The 16,473-nt window shown below is 41.4% G+C and overlaps 1 protein-coding gene across 2 annotated transcripts in view; it reads right to left on the bottom strand.

Annotated features, from left to right (window-relative positions):
• LOC138839041 (SERTA domain-containing protein 2-like) overlaps positions 1-15,115 on the bottom strand; it is a 117,016-nt gene extending 101,901 nt beyond the window's left edge. Inside the window, exon 1 of one of the 2 annotated variants that reach the window (XM_070038685.1) lies at positions 14,980-15,115. The gene's annotated coding sequence lies outside the window, so the exon portion shown is untranslated. Of the gene's footprint in view, positions 1-2,112; positions 2,166-14,979 lie in introns of those variants that run through there. The other variant, XM_070038681.1, reaches the window with a different exon arrangement.
• Positions 15,116-16,473: the final 1,358 nt, after the last annotated feature.

The following is a 16,473-nucleotide window of genomic DNA, read 5'->3' as shown; positions in this document are numbered from 1 at the left end:
TTATGGGGAGCATAAATAGGAAGATTACAGTCCAACAGGCCGAGGCCAAAAAAAAAAAAAAAGAGAGACATTATTCAAAGCATAATGAAAGCCAGAAGGATTGGCCAAAAGGACCATGATTGGTTTTTACCTGCTGGACTGTCTGAAGAAGGAATTAAACCTAATCCATGTATGATCCTGGCACTCAACTCCGTAGCTCTGAAGAAATGTTTCCTATGTATGTCTTTCACATCATGACAAAGCCAGCCTCTTTCTACTTAGAAAATAACATTTTAGCTTTTTGCGCCTTTGGGTCCTGATCTTTGCACTTTTTTTTCTTCTTTTTTTTTAACTCTGGGGAGTGGAAATAAAAATAAAGTCTGGTTATTAGATGGGAAACAAGAACCATTTCTCTTTTCATTCCTGCCCCTCTACTGCTGGTGGAAACCATAGCTACAGAGTTCAGGCACTGGATGCACAGCAAAATGAAACGTCCACAAAACTTTTCTGCAAAGCACTGACATTAAAAACTTATCCAAACGCAAGGTAGCTTCACAAACAAAATATTATTTCATCCTTCTTAAAAGTAACCAATAACACTTCAAGGATGTGCAATACAAATTTCAAACTTCCTCCAAACTCCAGGACTTTTCGCTAAAACTATAGTTACAATGTTCTTTGTCGTTATTTAAGAAAATTAGCTGACTTCAGAGTTCTGCATTTATTGTGATGTTTCATGTCATATCTAGACCTTCATCTGAGATATATAGAAACAGAAAGACATTAAAACATCCCTCAGAAGCTTTGAATTACAGTGTTATCATTCAAAATCCAAGTATTTTCATTATTCACAGACTTTAACAGATCAACAAGTTCCTCAGCACCACCAAACCTAAAACATTAAACAGACCACCTGAAACTGAAGAGAGACAGTAGACTTCTCTATACTTCTTCCAGCACAGAACCAGGGAGAGCATCCTGTATAGCTCTTTTTTAAGAACTATTTTAGAAGAAAAACGTTAAGAATCTGAAGATTTCCCCATGTTACTGGGCTGTGACAATTTTGCAGGGTGCTCTAGGAGTTGCCTTAGAAATGTTATAAGGAGGGGCTGGGAAGGTGGCTCAGTGGTAGAGCGCTTGCCTTGCATGCATGAGGCCCTGGGTTCGATTCCTCAGCACCACATAAGCAAAAAGAAAAAAGCCGGAAGTGGCACTGTGGCTCCAGTGGTAGAGTGCTAGCCTTGAGCTGAAGAGCTGAGGGACAGCGCCCAGGCCCAGAGTTCAGGCCCCACGACCGGACCCAAAAAAAAAAAAAAAAAGAAATGTTATAAGGAAACACATCTGACAACCCTCCCTTACCTATTTCTTTTCAAAACAGGCATATTTGGACAAAGATCCTCCTGTGCTGCCACATACTGGCATACATAAGTTTGGAAGATAACTTTCTTGTGGTGAGAAGCAATCCCAACCCCCCCAAAAAATATTTGCTGGAAAATGAGACATAATCCTTCTTAGACAGGAAGTCCTGAAGAAACCAGCATAGGTCAACTACCAGAGTAACCCTAGACTTGCCCAAAATATCAAAGACTATCCTGACAGTCAAGCTACTCAATTTCAAAAAGCAGTTGATTTTGCTGATATTTTCCATGGGTCATGTGCTTTGCTTTTAATAAAGGGAGAAAATGTATTTCAATTCTTCTGTTTTTTTATGAGTAGCAAAATTGAAGACATTTCCATTCACATTTGATCTGCATCTTGACAATACACACACAGTTGACAGCTTCCCTTCCTAAGTTCTAGAATAACATAAAGGAAGCTGAAATTTTTAAGAAAAAAATAAGATGGGCCAAGATAGGTATTTAACTAGCTCACAAAGTTCACATAACATGTTGTGTGCTGCAGTAGGAAGTAAGAAAATGAACAACAGGAGTGAGGAGGGAAGATAACTCTGAGTAATAGATGGAGGAGAAAAAAGCAACCAAAGTCCCTTATATAACTGTACGACAACAGCATAGTGGAACCCACTATTCTACACAATTAATATACACATGTGCTTTAATTTGTGCCCTAGGTACCAAGGAGGAATGACAAGTAAGAAAGACCCCTAAAGGAGAGTCACTTACACATGCTTACCGTATAGAGGATGAAGTAGCAAAGGAAGACAATTTTCTGGAAAATTGGACTTTCTAGAAAATGGAAAGGGGAAAAGAGGAATCACCACAAACTAAACATCAACTTTGTATATGTTGTATTACCTATTTCATATTAGTAATAATCACAGAGGTAAGTCACTCTGCTCCCATTTTACAACAAAGAAAACAGGCAGAGAGCTAAATAATAGACACTGTGAAGAGCTAACTCAATTTCCACTCCTCCTTTCCTCTCCCTAAGAGTCCTTGATTCTCAGCTTTAGGAGGGATACAGGTTAGTCTACGCCAGTCAGGAAAGAATGCTCCCCTGATGATAGTTACTGGTCCAGATATGGTTTGATGCCTAATCAGACAGAAAGACTGACAGCCTACATCTGTGGAGAGGTTTCTTATTTCTATGGTGATACTGTACTCTGTAAAATTAGACGGAGTCAAAACAGAAGCTGAAGCTAACAAAAAGTTAAAACTGACAAACATGCAAAGAATCTGAGCTATAGAAGTGAACAACTCTGTAGACTGCCTTACAGATTTGTTGGATTTGTTGTGAAACATGTCTTGAAATCCATGTCCACTGAGCTTGTCCACTGAAAAGCATCCTGAAAAGGCTCAGGGACAGCACCCAGGTCCTGAGTTCAAGCCCCACGACTGACCAAAAAGAAAAAAGAAAATGCTCTGACCCAATAAAAATATGTATGCCAGATGCCGATGGCTCAGGACTATAATCCTAGCTACTCTGGAGGCTGAGATCTGAGGATCACGGTTCAAAGCCAGCCCAAGCAAGAAAGTCCATGATACTCTAATTTCTAATTTAGCACCAAAAAGCTGGAAGTAGAGCTGTGGCTCAAGTGGTAGGACACTATCCTTGAGTAAAAAAGGCTCAGAGACAGTGTCCAGGCCCAAAGTTCAAGCCCAAGGACTGACACAGAAAACAAAAACAAAATAAAACCCTCCAAGTAGTGGCCTTACTTGCAAACACAAAAAAAGACACCCCCTATACTATGCTTAGCAAAAATTCCCAAGTTTCATATTCTGCAGAACTTTTTACTTCACATACATTTCATTTTCAGTAGACTTACGGATTTTGATGGCTTAATAAATGAAAATAAACTTGTAGGGAAGATTTTAAGTTATTATTAATTTTCTAAGATATGCTATTGTGGTTATAGTGGAACATCCTTTTCTCAGGAGATGCACACTGGAGTACTTAATAGGAGAGTAGTGATGCCTGAAGCCGACCTTCACTTGGCACAGAAAAACAAGTAATACATACAGAGAAAGAGGGAGAGAGCCAGTCATAAAGCAATATGGCAAAATGTTAATAATTACTGAGTCTCAGTAGAGGGAGTGTGGGTGTGTATTGAATTATTCAAAAGAGTTTGGGTGCAGGAGAGATAGCACGGTCTAGTGTGACTGGACATCAGAATAACCCGGGACTTTCAAAACCAGAACCTCATCTCTGTCATTGTAGTTTGTCTTGCTGGGAGGGCAGAAGGAGCTTGAGCTCTAAAATCACAGCTCATTAGCATGGTGACAGTCCCAACCCCAGAAACAACTCATTAGGCTATTTTTATTCATGAAAAATTGCTTTTTTTCACTTAATACAGATTTAATAACAATAAAGAAATTAATATAGAACACACTCCGGATGAATTAAGAAATTCTCAACATTAAATAATGGCCTAACAAACTCACACTATGCGTCCCATAGTCTTTATGGATTGGCATGCCAAAACTGGGGGGGAAAAGAACAATATTGTTTAAGAAGGAGCATCAAGCCATTTAACCTTACTAAAATTATACTCTACCCCATGTCAAAATGACTCATAATCTGTTCAAGAATAAGGATAGGATTTCTTGAAAACTATCCAAGTCCAATTCTACAAATTCCAATTTTTTTAATTACTTAAAGGTATCCCAATGTATTCTATATGTGGAAAAAAACGCACTTTAAAGCCCAATATATACATTTAAGCCAGTGCACAAGCCTCCTCAGTTTTGTTTTTCTTACTTAAATGAATTGCAGGCCAGACTAACTCAGACATAAAATCAAGACCCTAACTTAAAAATAATGAATGCAGAAAGGGTTGGAGGTGTGGCTCAAGTGCCACAGAGTCTGCAAGTATAAGGCCCTGGAGTTCAATTGTAAAAAAAAAAAAAAAAGGAAATTACAAATGTATTTTGCAGATAGCCCCAGTGGCTCATGCCTGTAATACTAGCTGCTCAGAAGCTGAGAGCTGAGGATCACAGTTCCAAAACAGCTGGAACAGAAAACTCCTGAGACTCCAATTAGCCAGAAAAAAAGCTGGAAGCTTAGCTGTGGTAGAGTATTAGACTTGAACAACAACAACAAAAAAAAGAGGACAACTCCCAAGCCCTGAATTCAAGCCCCAGTATCCCAGGACCAGCACACAAGCACACACACACACACACACACACACACACACACACACACACACACACACACACACACACACACCAGCACGCAAGCACACACACACACACACACACACACACACACACACACACACACACACACACACAGAGTGCTAGAGACATTGCTCAAATAGAGCAGCTGTATAGCAAGTGCAAAGTCCAGAGTTCAAACCCGAACTAAAATGCACCAATGCTGTATCCATGTAGTCTATTCTCAGGTCAGTTTCAGCTCACAAGAGGGTAGTGAATGCCACACCTGCAAAGATATCTGTTTCTTCTCCTTTTCCTCCTGATCCTGCTAAGCCACTGTAGTAGTTTGGACACCCCTAGGTACCCATGGCATAGAGAAGGCCTTCTAATCACTTTTGCTTAGATAATAAAGGATGGGTTCCTAAAAAAGCCTTCCAGAACTTCTAGAAGGCCAGTCTGCCTAACTGAGGATCTAGCATACAGTATTGACATAACCTGGACTCCTCTTTATGCTAAATTACATATTGCCAAGTAGGAAAGATTTCATTTCCATGTGGAAATCTTCTGTATCCAGCTAGACCACGAGCACCATTACGGGCAGCTGCCATGTCTTATTATCATCTTTCATACTCCCTAGCACTTAGAGCAGGCTTTAAATATTTATGAATAAAAATAAAATAATGATAATCATTACCTTATATGTTCTATGGAATAAATGTTACTTGCACTGCATAAAAACAGGATTATCTACTTGAATACTTGAGGTAAAAAAATGAACACTGAAGGTTTTATTTGTTTATATAGAAAAATGACACAAGTACAGCCACTGAAACAAAACAAAAATGAGTTCTTAACATACAGTAGACAAAACAAACTAAAGATTTTCTTGCTAATTGTGCAATATAATCAGATGACTACATTTCCATTGGGCAACTTTCAGGGTTACCTTTTTTTTTTTTTTTTTCCAGGCTCTGTCACAAAGGAACAGGAGAAAACAACTTTGAGTGGGTAAAAAAATCCTAAGAGAAACTTCACACCATATCCACTGTAAAGTCTCCCCAGCTTAGTAAATGAGAAAGATTCATAATTTCTGGTGAAAACGACTGGTAACAGTATTGGGTTTTATTTTTTTAATATTTCAACTAAAATTCAAATAAAAATTGTCCATTTGGGTGGAATTTTGTTTTAGTACTTCGGATTTAGGATTTCCTTTACACAATATCAAAGGACATAAAATCCACATGAAGAATACTTAATTTTTCTGGTCACTACTGTACAATGTTTAGTTATGACTACTCCAAATACCAGATAACAGGCTGTTGTGCACACCAAAAGCTTGTTATCTCGTTTCCGCAAGGATGGTAGTGTTCATTTCTTTACTTTACAGCTACACCACAAGTGCCTGATGACACGAGCTGGCACATGGTCGGTGCTCAATAAATATTGCTTTAATCAACTCGCTGAGTGACCAAATGGAAGCCAAAATGGATACAGGTGTCTAGTAGATTAAGCTTTTTCCCTAAGGCACAGATACTATAAAGCACAATTTCTATTCTTAAAAATCTCTTATTTAATCAACTCTGAAATGCAGTTTATCTAATTTTCTATTTGAATTGTTGATAAATAAAAAATAACAACAGACTGTTTCCTAAGTCAAAAGGAAGATTCATTTTATCTAATGCAATCTAAAAATCTGAACAATGTCAAGTAGTTTGAGAAACTCTTAAAGATTCTCTAAGAGTTCGTTTAAGAGTTTATTTAAGTCCTTAGGAAAAGTTTCAATATACAGGATATTTGTGTGTGTGTGTATGTGTGTTTGTGTTTATGTGTGTGTGTGTGTGTGTGTGTGTGTGTGTGTGTATGTGTGCGTGCGCACGTGCACATGCATGCCAGTCCTGCAGCTTGAACTCAAGACCTGGATGCTGTCCCTGAATTTTTATGCTCAAGACTAGTGCTCTATGGCTTGAGCAGCAGCTCCACTTCTGGCTTTTTGGTAGTTAATTTGAGGTAAGAGTCCCACAGACTTTTCTGCCAGGCTGGCTTCAGACTGCAGTCATCAGATATCAACCTCCTGAATATCTAGGATTACACTGGTACTCAACTCTCACAGGATTTTTTACATACATCTTGTTTGACAATGCATATTTGGGGTTGTAGGGTATGACTTGGTTGTAGAGCATTTGCCTAGGGTCCATGAGTTCCTGGGTTCAATTCACAGCATCACAAAGAAAGAAAGAAATATTCATTTCTTACTTTGATTTTCAGAGTAAAAAGACCCTTTTAAGTCAAAACAAAAATAAACTCAAGGGCTACATTTCATTTACACAGAAGCCTGGCAGACAATAAAGACGATACTACTTCACCAGAGACCATTAATCATCCTACAATGTGAGTCCTGGTAAACTTCACCATATGCATGGCTTGATGTTCTCTGGTTTTAAGGAGTTCAAAACAAAACAAATCTCAACCAAAGAACTGCTTCTCTCACTGCTGTGGCGTTCCCAGGCCAGCTACTCCACACACAATCAGGTGACTGTGGTCATCCAGAAGCAGTCTCCAAAGCTCACTAGGTTCCGGGCCTGAGCAAAACAAAGCTTGAATGTCTGAGGCCTTCCCAGGTAGTGTGGACAGGAAAAATTCTCTGGGATTTCTCCCCACCCTGCTCCCCCAATAGATTAATGGAACATCAATAACAAATATGGAACAGTTTTTCATTATATTACTTACACCAGTAACTAACTACAGCAGTAACTGATAAATATGTTCCAGTTTTTTTCTTGTTACCACCACTTCACAAAAGCTAAAACTTGATCTTAAATTTATAAAGTGGCTCACTGATAAAATGATTGAAAAGCTCATCTTTCAAGATAAGGCAAAGGATACTTTTCCATATAGGTTTTTCCATTAGTCTAATAAGGCAGACTGAAATTTTAAAAAAATCCTCCACTCTATACTATACTACAGAAGCAAATGCACACAGAGCCAAAGGGGAAAATACTACTTTGGTCAAGGACAAAAGAATCCCAATGATTCATGGGAAAGGCATACAACAAATAAGAAAAATGTCACATATAAGGAAAAGGTAAACTAACAGGGAAACATGAAAATTGAAAACAATGTTAAAGCAGAAGAGGGTTTGGGTCATTATTCGATATGTTAAAAGTAAATATTCATTGCTAAAGATTTACACACACCACCACATAGAACATCAATACAAAACTGAAATTCCAAAGGGGAGAAGAAAACAGACTATTCTGACTATTGTGTTTCAAATAGTTGGCTGTTGAACAATAAGAACTAAAGGGCAATATATTTTCAAATATGCATTAAGCTGGGAATTGGTGGCTCATGCCTGTAATCTGGGCTCTCAAGAGGCTGAGGTTTGAGGATGGAGATCTGAAGCTAGCCCATCAAGAAAAGTCCATGAAACTCTTATCATCAATTAACCAGCAAAAAGATGGAGGTAGATGTGTTGCTTGAGTGGAAAAAGCCAAGGAAGAACTCAAGGCCCTGAATTCAAGCCCTAGTACCAGTGCAAAAAAAGAAGTTGCTAACTTTTTACTTATTGTATTTTTTTGTTTTGGGCTATACTGGGATTTGAACTCAGGACCCTTTACTTACTAGGCTGTTAAGAAGGCAGGTATGACTCTTGCAAGGCTTTTGACTTTTAAATTTTAATGATTCTTATTTCATTTTTAGAGACAAGAAAAATGAATTCCTTAAAATATAGACTTTCTGTACATGCCTTCACTAGCCATCCTAAATGAAGAACTGGTATAAAGCAAATCTTCCAAGCACTATTTTCTGAAATGTGCGTATTTCACTGCACTCACTATACATGGAGTATAAAGAGGGTCCCATAGCCAAGTATTTCTTTTGAAATTTAAAAATAAACAACATGACTAATTTTCCCTTTGAATATATTTATCTATGCATGTATTTTTTTTTCAAAACAGGGTGTTACTATGTACCCAGGTTGACCTCAAACTTTTCATCTTCCTGCCTGAGCTTCTAGAGAGCTGAGATTACAGGTAGGGTCTGGCATGGTGGTGCACATCTATAACCCCTGAACTTGAGAGGCTAAAGCAAGAGAAAGGTCTGAGGCCAGCTGGGGCAACGTCTTGAGACTCTACCTGAAAAATAACTAAAGTCAAAGAGATTTGAGGCCTGGCTTAAGTGGTAAAGCACCTGCGTATAAAACATGAGTCCATACATTTAAACCCCAGTATTGTCAAAAAGTAAAATCTGATTCATTCTAACGGAACCTGATTAAGCCTCAATGTTTTTTATTGTAACACAAATACAAGTTTTGCAAACTTTAATGTAATAAAATGTACTATTCCCCAGATATCAAGTTTGTTCTTAACTCATTAACATTGGCTATAACCTACAATGTACAGAAAAGTAGTGTCAACATTTAAAGCTCCATTCAACTAAATCAAAGTTCTTTGTTTGCTTGTTTTTTTTAAGGTACTTTGGAGAGTTGAGGTCCAGCTAAGTGGTAAAGCCCTTGCCTGTTTGGGAAGACCATTCGATATTTTTGTGAACATATCAATAAAAAAATCTCTTTCAAAATTTAAAAATGCCCTGGGTTAAGACAAATTCTTCCAAAGAACAGGACAAAAAAAAACCCACTTCTAAATGTTAATGTTTATTTTGTCCTTATTTGGCCTTTGTCATTTTCAGATGGTTTTGCAGAGCCCCTGCATTTTACTCAACAACTTCTAAAGAGTGAAAGGTGGATAACAGCCTTCCCTCTTCCCACCAGGAAGAGAACAGTAGTGAGGGTTAAGTGGAATGTCTGACGACAGGTGCCGATCAGCAGTATCACCAAACACAGACCTCAATGGGCCTAATCCTATGCTAATGTAATGAAATAATGCATATATTATTTTTCTCTCTTTTTATCACTGAGCAGATCCATTCTTCTAATGTTAAAAGATAAGCATAGTAGCCAGGCACTGATGGCCCATACCTATAATCCTAACTACTCAGGAAGCTAAGATCTGGGAATCACAGTTTGAAGCCAGCCAAGGCAGGAAAAGTCCTTGAGACTCTTATCTCCAATTAACCAAAAAAAAAAAAAAAAAAAGCTGAAAGTGGAGCGGTGGCTAAAGTGGTAGAATACTATCTTTGAGCAAAAAAAGCTCAGGGACAGTGTCCAAGCCTCTCAAGAGTTCAAACCCCAGGAACGGCAAAAAAAGAGAGAGAGAGAGAGAGAGATAAATAAGCATAGAAATCACAATGCCTAATGTTTACGTCTACTCCTGTTTTCTCTTCTTTCCAAGTCATTCTTCACAAGTCTTGTATTTTTAAAAGTTGGAAACATGAGAGATAAAGTAACATGCCACAACATGTAATTGCAGCTTCTTGGAAGGCTGACATAGAAGGATCATTTGAACCTAGCACTTCAAGGCCCCAGGGGGGCAACAGCAGGATTCCTTCTTAAAAAAAAAAAAAAAAGAAAGAAAGAAAAAGGGGGCTGGGAAGATGGCTCAGTGGTAGAGCGCTTGCCTTGCATGCATGAGGCCCTGGGTTCGATTCCTCAGCACCACATAAGCAAAAAGAAAAAGCCGGAAGTGGTGCTGTGGCTCAAGTGGTAGAGCACTAGCATTGAGCTGAAGAGCTGAGGGACAGTGCCCAGGCCCAGAGTTCATGTCCGGACCCAAAAAAAAAAAAAAAAAAGGCAACATTGCACATGTCCATAAAACATCTTCACAAAACATCTTCACACACACAAAAAAGCTAAAACAGCTGAGTGCCGGTGGCTCATGCCTGTAAGCCTAGCTACTCAGGAGGCTGAGATCTGGGGATCACGGATCAACGCTAGCCCGGGCAGCAAATCCGTGAGACTCTTATCTCCAATAAACCACTAGAAAACCAAAGTTTTGCTGTGGCTCAAGCAGTAAGAGTGCTTGCCTTGAGCTTAAGAGCACAGGAACAGTGCCCAAGCCCAGGGTGCAAGCCCCACAACCGACAAAAAAAAAAAAAAAAAAAAAAAAAAAAAACTAAAATACAAACAAGAGATATGAGTTATGCTAAAATGTGTCAAGTGAAAAATATGAGTCCTTTCATTTTGCAGACCAGACACGTAAGTGTTCTAAGTGCCTATAAATTCTTTTGTTAAAGTTTTCTCTTACATTAACTGTTTTTATGAACAGCCAGGAGTGGTAGTGCATGCCCATAATGCCAAGCACTCTCAAGCCAAAGCAGAAGGATCACAATTCCAGCCAAGCTTGAGCTATGTAGCAGAATCCTATCTCAAAAACAAAACAAAAAAAGAGGTAAGTTTTCTTTTTTTCTTTTTTTTGGGGGGGCAGAGGGATCTGGTCGTGGGGCCTGAACTCTGGGCCTGGGCACTGTCCCTCAGCTCTTCAGCTCAAGGCTAGCGCTCTACCACTTGAGCCACAGCACCACTTCCGGCTTTTTTTCTTTTTTCTTTATGTGGTACTGAGAAATCGAACCCAGGGCCTCAGGCATGCAAGGCAAGCGCTCTACCATTGAGTCACCTTCCCAGCCCTGAGGTAAGTTTTCTTAAAACTGATTTTAGCCAATAAAAAGAATGTAATATAATGTGTTCAATTAACATAATTTGGTTAAGAGATTCTATACAGAAAAATGATCCACATGATAATAGATATCTCATATACTTAAAAAGTTGTAACAATGTTATGGAACATGGTAAGACTTCTGAGTAGATTAGTATTCAGACTTTCTTATTGAGACTCCTTCTTTTATTAAAGATAGTTCTTGCATTTTATAACTTTGGAGGGCATAGTAATTAAACTGGATTTTATTGACAAGTAAAATAGAATGGTTCTATAAATGAAGCAAGTAGTAGACTCCATCAATTTTGCTTGTTTAAAACTATTTTTTCCAGCCGGGCGCTGGTGGCTCACGCCTGTAATCCTAGCTACTCAGGAGGCTGAGATCTGAGGATCGCGGTTCAAAGCCAGCCCGGGCAGGAGAGACCGTGAGACTCCTATCTCCAATAAACCACCAGAAAACCGGAGTGGTGCTGTAGCTCAAATGGTAGAGCGCTCGCCTTGAGCTGAAGAGCTGAGGGACAGCTCCCAGGCCCAGAGTTCAAGCCCCACGACCGACAAAAAAACAAACAAAAAAAACTATTTTTTCCTAATTGTGTAATACCTAGTGTGTGGTTTAAAGTTTAAGTGTCTTATTTTCAAATTAAATATACCTCCTTTATGATTCCTACCACACTATTTACTGCAGATATTTCAATAGGTAATTATTATTAAGGCTATTCAAGAGAAAGAGTTTTACTCTTGAATAAAAAGAGATATAAAGCTTTCATCCTTATAGAAATGACGCCATTTTATTTTACATTGCTAAGGTTGATGGATTCTCCTTTAATTAATTCAGAAGCAAGGAATAACACATTCATTCATAAGCTAATTTGTCTACTTCACATTAATTAAGGACAGAAGTTTAGGAGTCAGACAGTCTTATGATTAAAAAATGGACAAGTCAGGTAATAAAGGAAGATATTACCTTTTCAATTTAATCTTCAAAGTGAAACAGTGTTTCTTAACAAAACTATATTATATTGTTACTACAATACTTAGTTATATAATATTCTTTAGCTACAAATAAGTGAGATTTCAATTCAATTATATAAATACCAGTATTCTCTACAATATCATTCATCACATTCATTCCAGTACATATGAACAGCTTGTGTATAACATTGTACAATTAATTCCACAAGTACTAATTACTCTTCTTTACATTCTAGGCCCTTTACTAAGGCACCTGATAATGCCTGATTGAAGCATCATTGTTACCCTCAAAGAGCTTTCTGCTTAGTAGAGGAGAAACCCACAGATACAACTTATAATATGTATTATAACTATAATGGAGGCATGTTCATTCTATTATCCAAGTTTTAATGAAAGAGCAGTAAACTTAGCTCATCCAATAGCTCATCCAATAACAGAACTCAATTCTGTTCATCCAATAATTCAAATTTTTTCTTCTTCTCTTTTTTTAGACAAGGTCTTACTACTATGTAGCCCAGGCTGGCTTCAAATTTTCAACCTCCTGAGCACACTACAATGCCCTGCTTACTAACTAAATTTCTTAAAATTTCATATAAACTCTAGCTCACATATCATACATGTTGAGAAATAACTGCTAATTTATTAACAGCAATGATTACGCCTTTATAAAAATGTGCTTCTAAAAAAAAAGTAGTCATCCATTTTTCAAGGTATACAAATGACCCAAAGAGAGCAATTTGGAAAGCAGTATCAAACACTATACAAAATCTTTATGAAGTCACTATCCTCACGTTAACCCTATGAAATATTATTCCCTTTGACAGATGAGGGATTGAAAGGCACCTGGTCCAAGGTCAGAGATGGCAACAGGAAATATCAAGATTTGAACCTATAGAAACCTATAGAATTTGATTCTAGAGGTCAGATTTTTGTTGTTGTTGTTATTTAGTTATTGTAGTTTGAGGACAATATCTCACTATATTGTTCAGGCTGATATGGAAGTGCTGGGCTCCAGCAATTAGCGAGGCTACCAGCTAACTTCAGAGGGCATAGTGATTAAACTAGGTTTTAGGAATCAGATTCTTACCTATTCCACTGGACACCGGCTCTGCCCATGTTGAGGATGGAGTGCTAACACTCAGTGCTCCTTGACAAGCACTTTCACTAATCCTTGCAACAACCCTGTTAAGACAAACCTTCCTTCCCATTTACCTTGCCAATCAGCACTGGGCAAACTAGAAACCTACCCAAGGTCCCAGAGCCAGTGAGGGATGGTGACAAGATTCAAATTCAGGCAAGATGGCTCCCCTGTGCTATGAAGCCTTTCAAAGACTTAGTCTCACCCTCGTGAAAAATGTCACATGGTGAACTATCTTAATCAATTCAAAAAGGGCTTTGTCTAAGTCTTCCAGATACACACTGAAAGTTCTAGGGGCACTCTACAAGACAGCACTTACATGTAAGTCACTTTTCAACTTTGCCACTTCGAACTGATCATAAACACATTTCTGCTCTTTAAAAAGAAGTCTCTCTGAAGGAACTTGGCAGATTTGAGTACAGGAACAGCCTATTCTTTAAAATTAAATTTAGTAACAACTTATTCTAGTTAGTCTGAAAGAGAAGCAGAGAATAAACTACTAAGAGGTCTTTCCTGTCCTTTAATATTTCAAAACATGTTTGGTTTGGCCTAATTTGAATCTTGTGGACAACTAGCCCAGGACTTGATTCAAAAAGAGTAAGAGCAATTTAAAACAGCTGCGTCCTAAACAGCGGCCCTCAAAAGCTAATTCAGAGTAACCATCTCTTATAATTCTTACTTTTCTCTCAGACTACTAAAGATACAGAAGATAAGCCTTTCAGAAAGCAAAGAGGCAGCAGGGACTGTGTACTTTTGAGCCATAGACCACCACCAAAGTAAAAAAATGTACAAAATTCTGTAGGATGACCTATCCAAAGAGTCGATTTCAACAAAAGCTCATTATCAAAAGAAACATAATCCACAGCCAGGCACTGGTAGCTCCTGCCTGTAAATCCTAGCTGCTCAAGAGGTAGGTTCGAAAGCAACCAGGGTAGGAAAGTCTGTGAGGCTCTTTATCTCCAATTAACTTCCACATAGGTGGAAATGGAACTGTGCCTCAAGTAGTAGAGTGCTAGCCTTGAGCAAAAAACATAAGGGAGAGCCATAGGCCCTGAGTTCAAGCCCCAGTACCAGCACAGAAAACAAACAACAAGAAGAAACATAATCCCTATTTCTCTTCTGTCCCTAACATACTCCGCTCTGTTGTCAAAATTACAAAATCCTGTGTTGTAATGCCTGCCTGAAACCCAGTGAAGTGTCAACCTGAATTTCCATCTTACCTTGCTTTCCTCCAACAGCTTCAAAGACTTCATAACCTTTAATACGGAATTCAACTGATTTTTTTTTTAAAAAGCAGCTATAGAATTATTTTAAAAATAAAAGCACGGAGTGACGCCACTAGGCAACCAGTCTTCTCTTCCTCTATCACCATGCATTCAAATTAAAAATACCTTTGATTAAATAAAAGTTAACTTCGATGTAGACGCAAACGTACCCATTAGTCATTTTACACTTTTGGCCGGCCACACCGTCTATCAGATCACATCGCTGAGTATTAGAGCACACCAGGCAGGCAAGAGACAGAAAGCATGCCATGGCCAATTATTTTTATGAGCGGTACCATGCCCCCACGGTGGAGGGCTGGCTGCACCTAGAAATACGGCGGGGCTGGTGGTGACTAAGGGCGGGGAGGGGGGCGCCCGGGAGGGGGGGCGCCCCCTCTAATCCACACCGGACCACTGCCTCCAACCCATCGCCTGGTCCCTGCCCTCCCCCAAAGTGGACTGCCTACCACATTTTTTCAGACGCCCTCCCCCCCTCCAAAGTGTGTGTGGGGGGCCGTACTCACCCTTCTATGAAGAAGTAGGCACCTGGTCCAGCTCCGAGACGGCTCGGGGTGGCAGCAGGGGAGGGGACACGTCTGGGCTGTGGGCGGGGGTGTCGGTGCGTCACTCGGGTGCAGGACGGTGACTTGGATGGGTGGGCGTGGAGAGGAGCAGGGAAACCGAGTCACGACCGAAGAGGGAGGTAGAAAGACGAACAGGATGGGGGGAGGGAGCTCCCTTAACCAAGCCCACCGGTCCCGACGACCCCGGCCCCGTGAGGGGACTGAGAATCGGGGTGGGGAGGAAGAATGGACTGTCAACCAAGGTCTAGCCGGCGAGCGAGCGAGCGAGCGAGGACCAGACTTTAAAGGGGCGAAAGTGAGCGAGGGCGGGAGGGGCGCCGGCGGGAGGCGGCTCCGGGTCTATCCCATGCCTCCGCGGCCCCCGAGAGGCGGAGGCGGCGGGCCGAGGGGAAGTTGCCGCGGCTCCCGAGGAGAAGGCGGCGAGGGAGGAGGACGTTGCACCCTAACAAGTACAGACTGACAGCCATGGATCAGAGGGGCGCTGCGAGCAGGGGCGGCCGCGGCGGGGCGAGCGGCAGCACCGCCTGCTCGGCTCGCTCAAGACATTTAATTGGATTGATGGGTTGTGCAGTGACTCACAGACTTTACAGAGTCGTACGGCAGTCCCCGCCCAGCTGGACCGGGGAGATGCGGCGGGGACCCGCAGGCGAGCGGGCGGGGCAAGGGGCCGAGGGAGAACCAGAAGGGGAGGAGGCGACCGGGAGAGCCAGGCGTTGAGGGGGCGGGATGCGGAGCAGAGCCATCCAATGAAGAGGCTCGCCGCTCCAACGGACGTGAGTCTTCTCCAATAGCGACGTGGCTCGCTAGGCGGCTGGCTTCGCCCCTGGCCCAATGAGTCTTCTAAGGACACTGCCGCGAACCAGGTGGGGGGAAGTGGAGTGGGGGGTGGGGAGAGGTGGGTGGACGTTGAAGGGTGGAGGGAAAGACAAGCGGCTGGAGACCGGCGGAGTCACTCTGCCCGCCCCAACTGCGCCTTCTGCCAATCCAAGCGCGGAGCGGGAGTGATTGACGCAGGCATGTGACCAGTGAGGAGGAGAAAGTGGCTAGCCCGAGGGAAGGAGCGGGCGGGTCCAGGCGGTCCCGCCCTCCCTCCCTCCCTCCCCACTCCTCTGCGCGGTCCTCCCGCCCGCCTGGCTCGGGTCAGTCACGCAAATAGCAGTGTGAGGGCTGGTGGGGAGGGGCGGGGTGCTGCTGGCTGCGTGACAGCGATAGGGACTGGCTGTGCTGCCGGCTCCACGCCCGCGGGAGGAGGTGGCGGCCGAGGATGGCCCCCGCGCAGCCTCCTGCCGGGCGCTGCCTGGGAGCCCCTGCAGCCAGACCCCAGCCCTGGGGGTTGCCCAGGCGTGGGGGGTGAATCAGACCCAAACTTGGCCCCGAGTCCACCCAGTGCTTACTCCTGAAGACAGTCCCGGGTGAGGTCCGGCGGATGAAGCA

This window comes from Dipodomys merriami, unplaced genomic scaffold, assembly GCF_024711535.1.
Source record: "Dipodomys merriami isolate MVZ:Mamm:240054 unplaced genomic scaffold, mDipMer1.0.p SCAF_290, whole genome shotgun sequence".
NCBI lineage: Eukaryota > Metazoa > Chordata > Mammalia > Rodentia > Heteromyidae > Dipodomys > Dipodomys merriami.
Note: the sequence above shows the minus strand (reverse complement) of the source record. Positions and strands in the feature narration are given on the sequence as shown.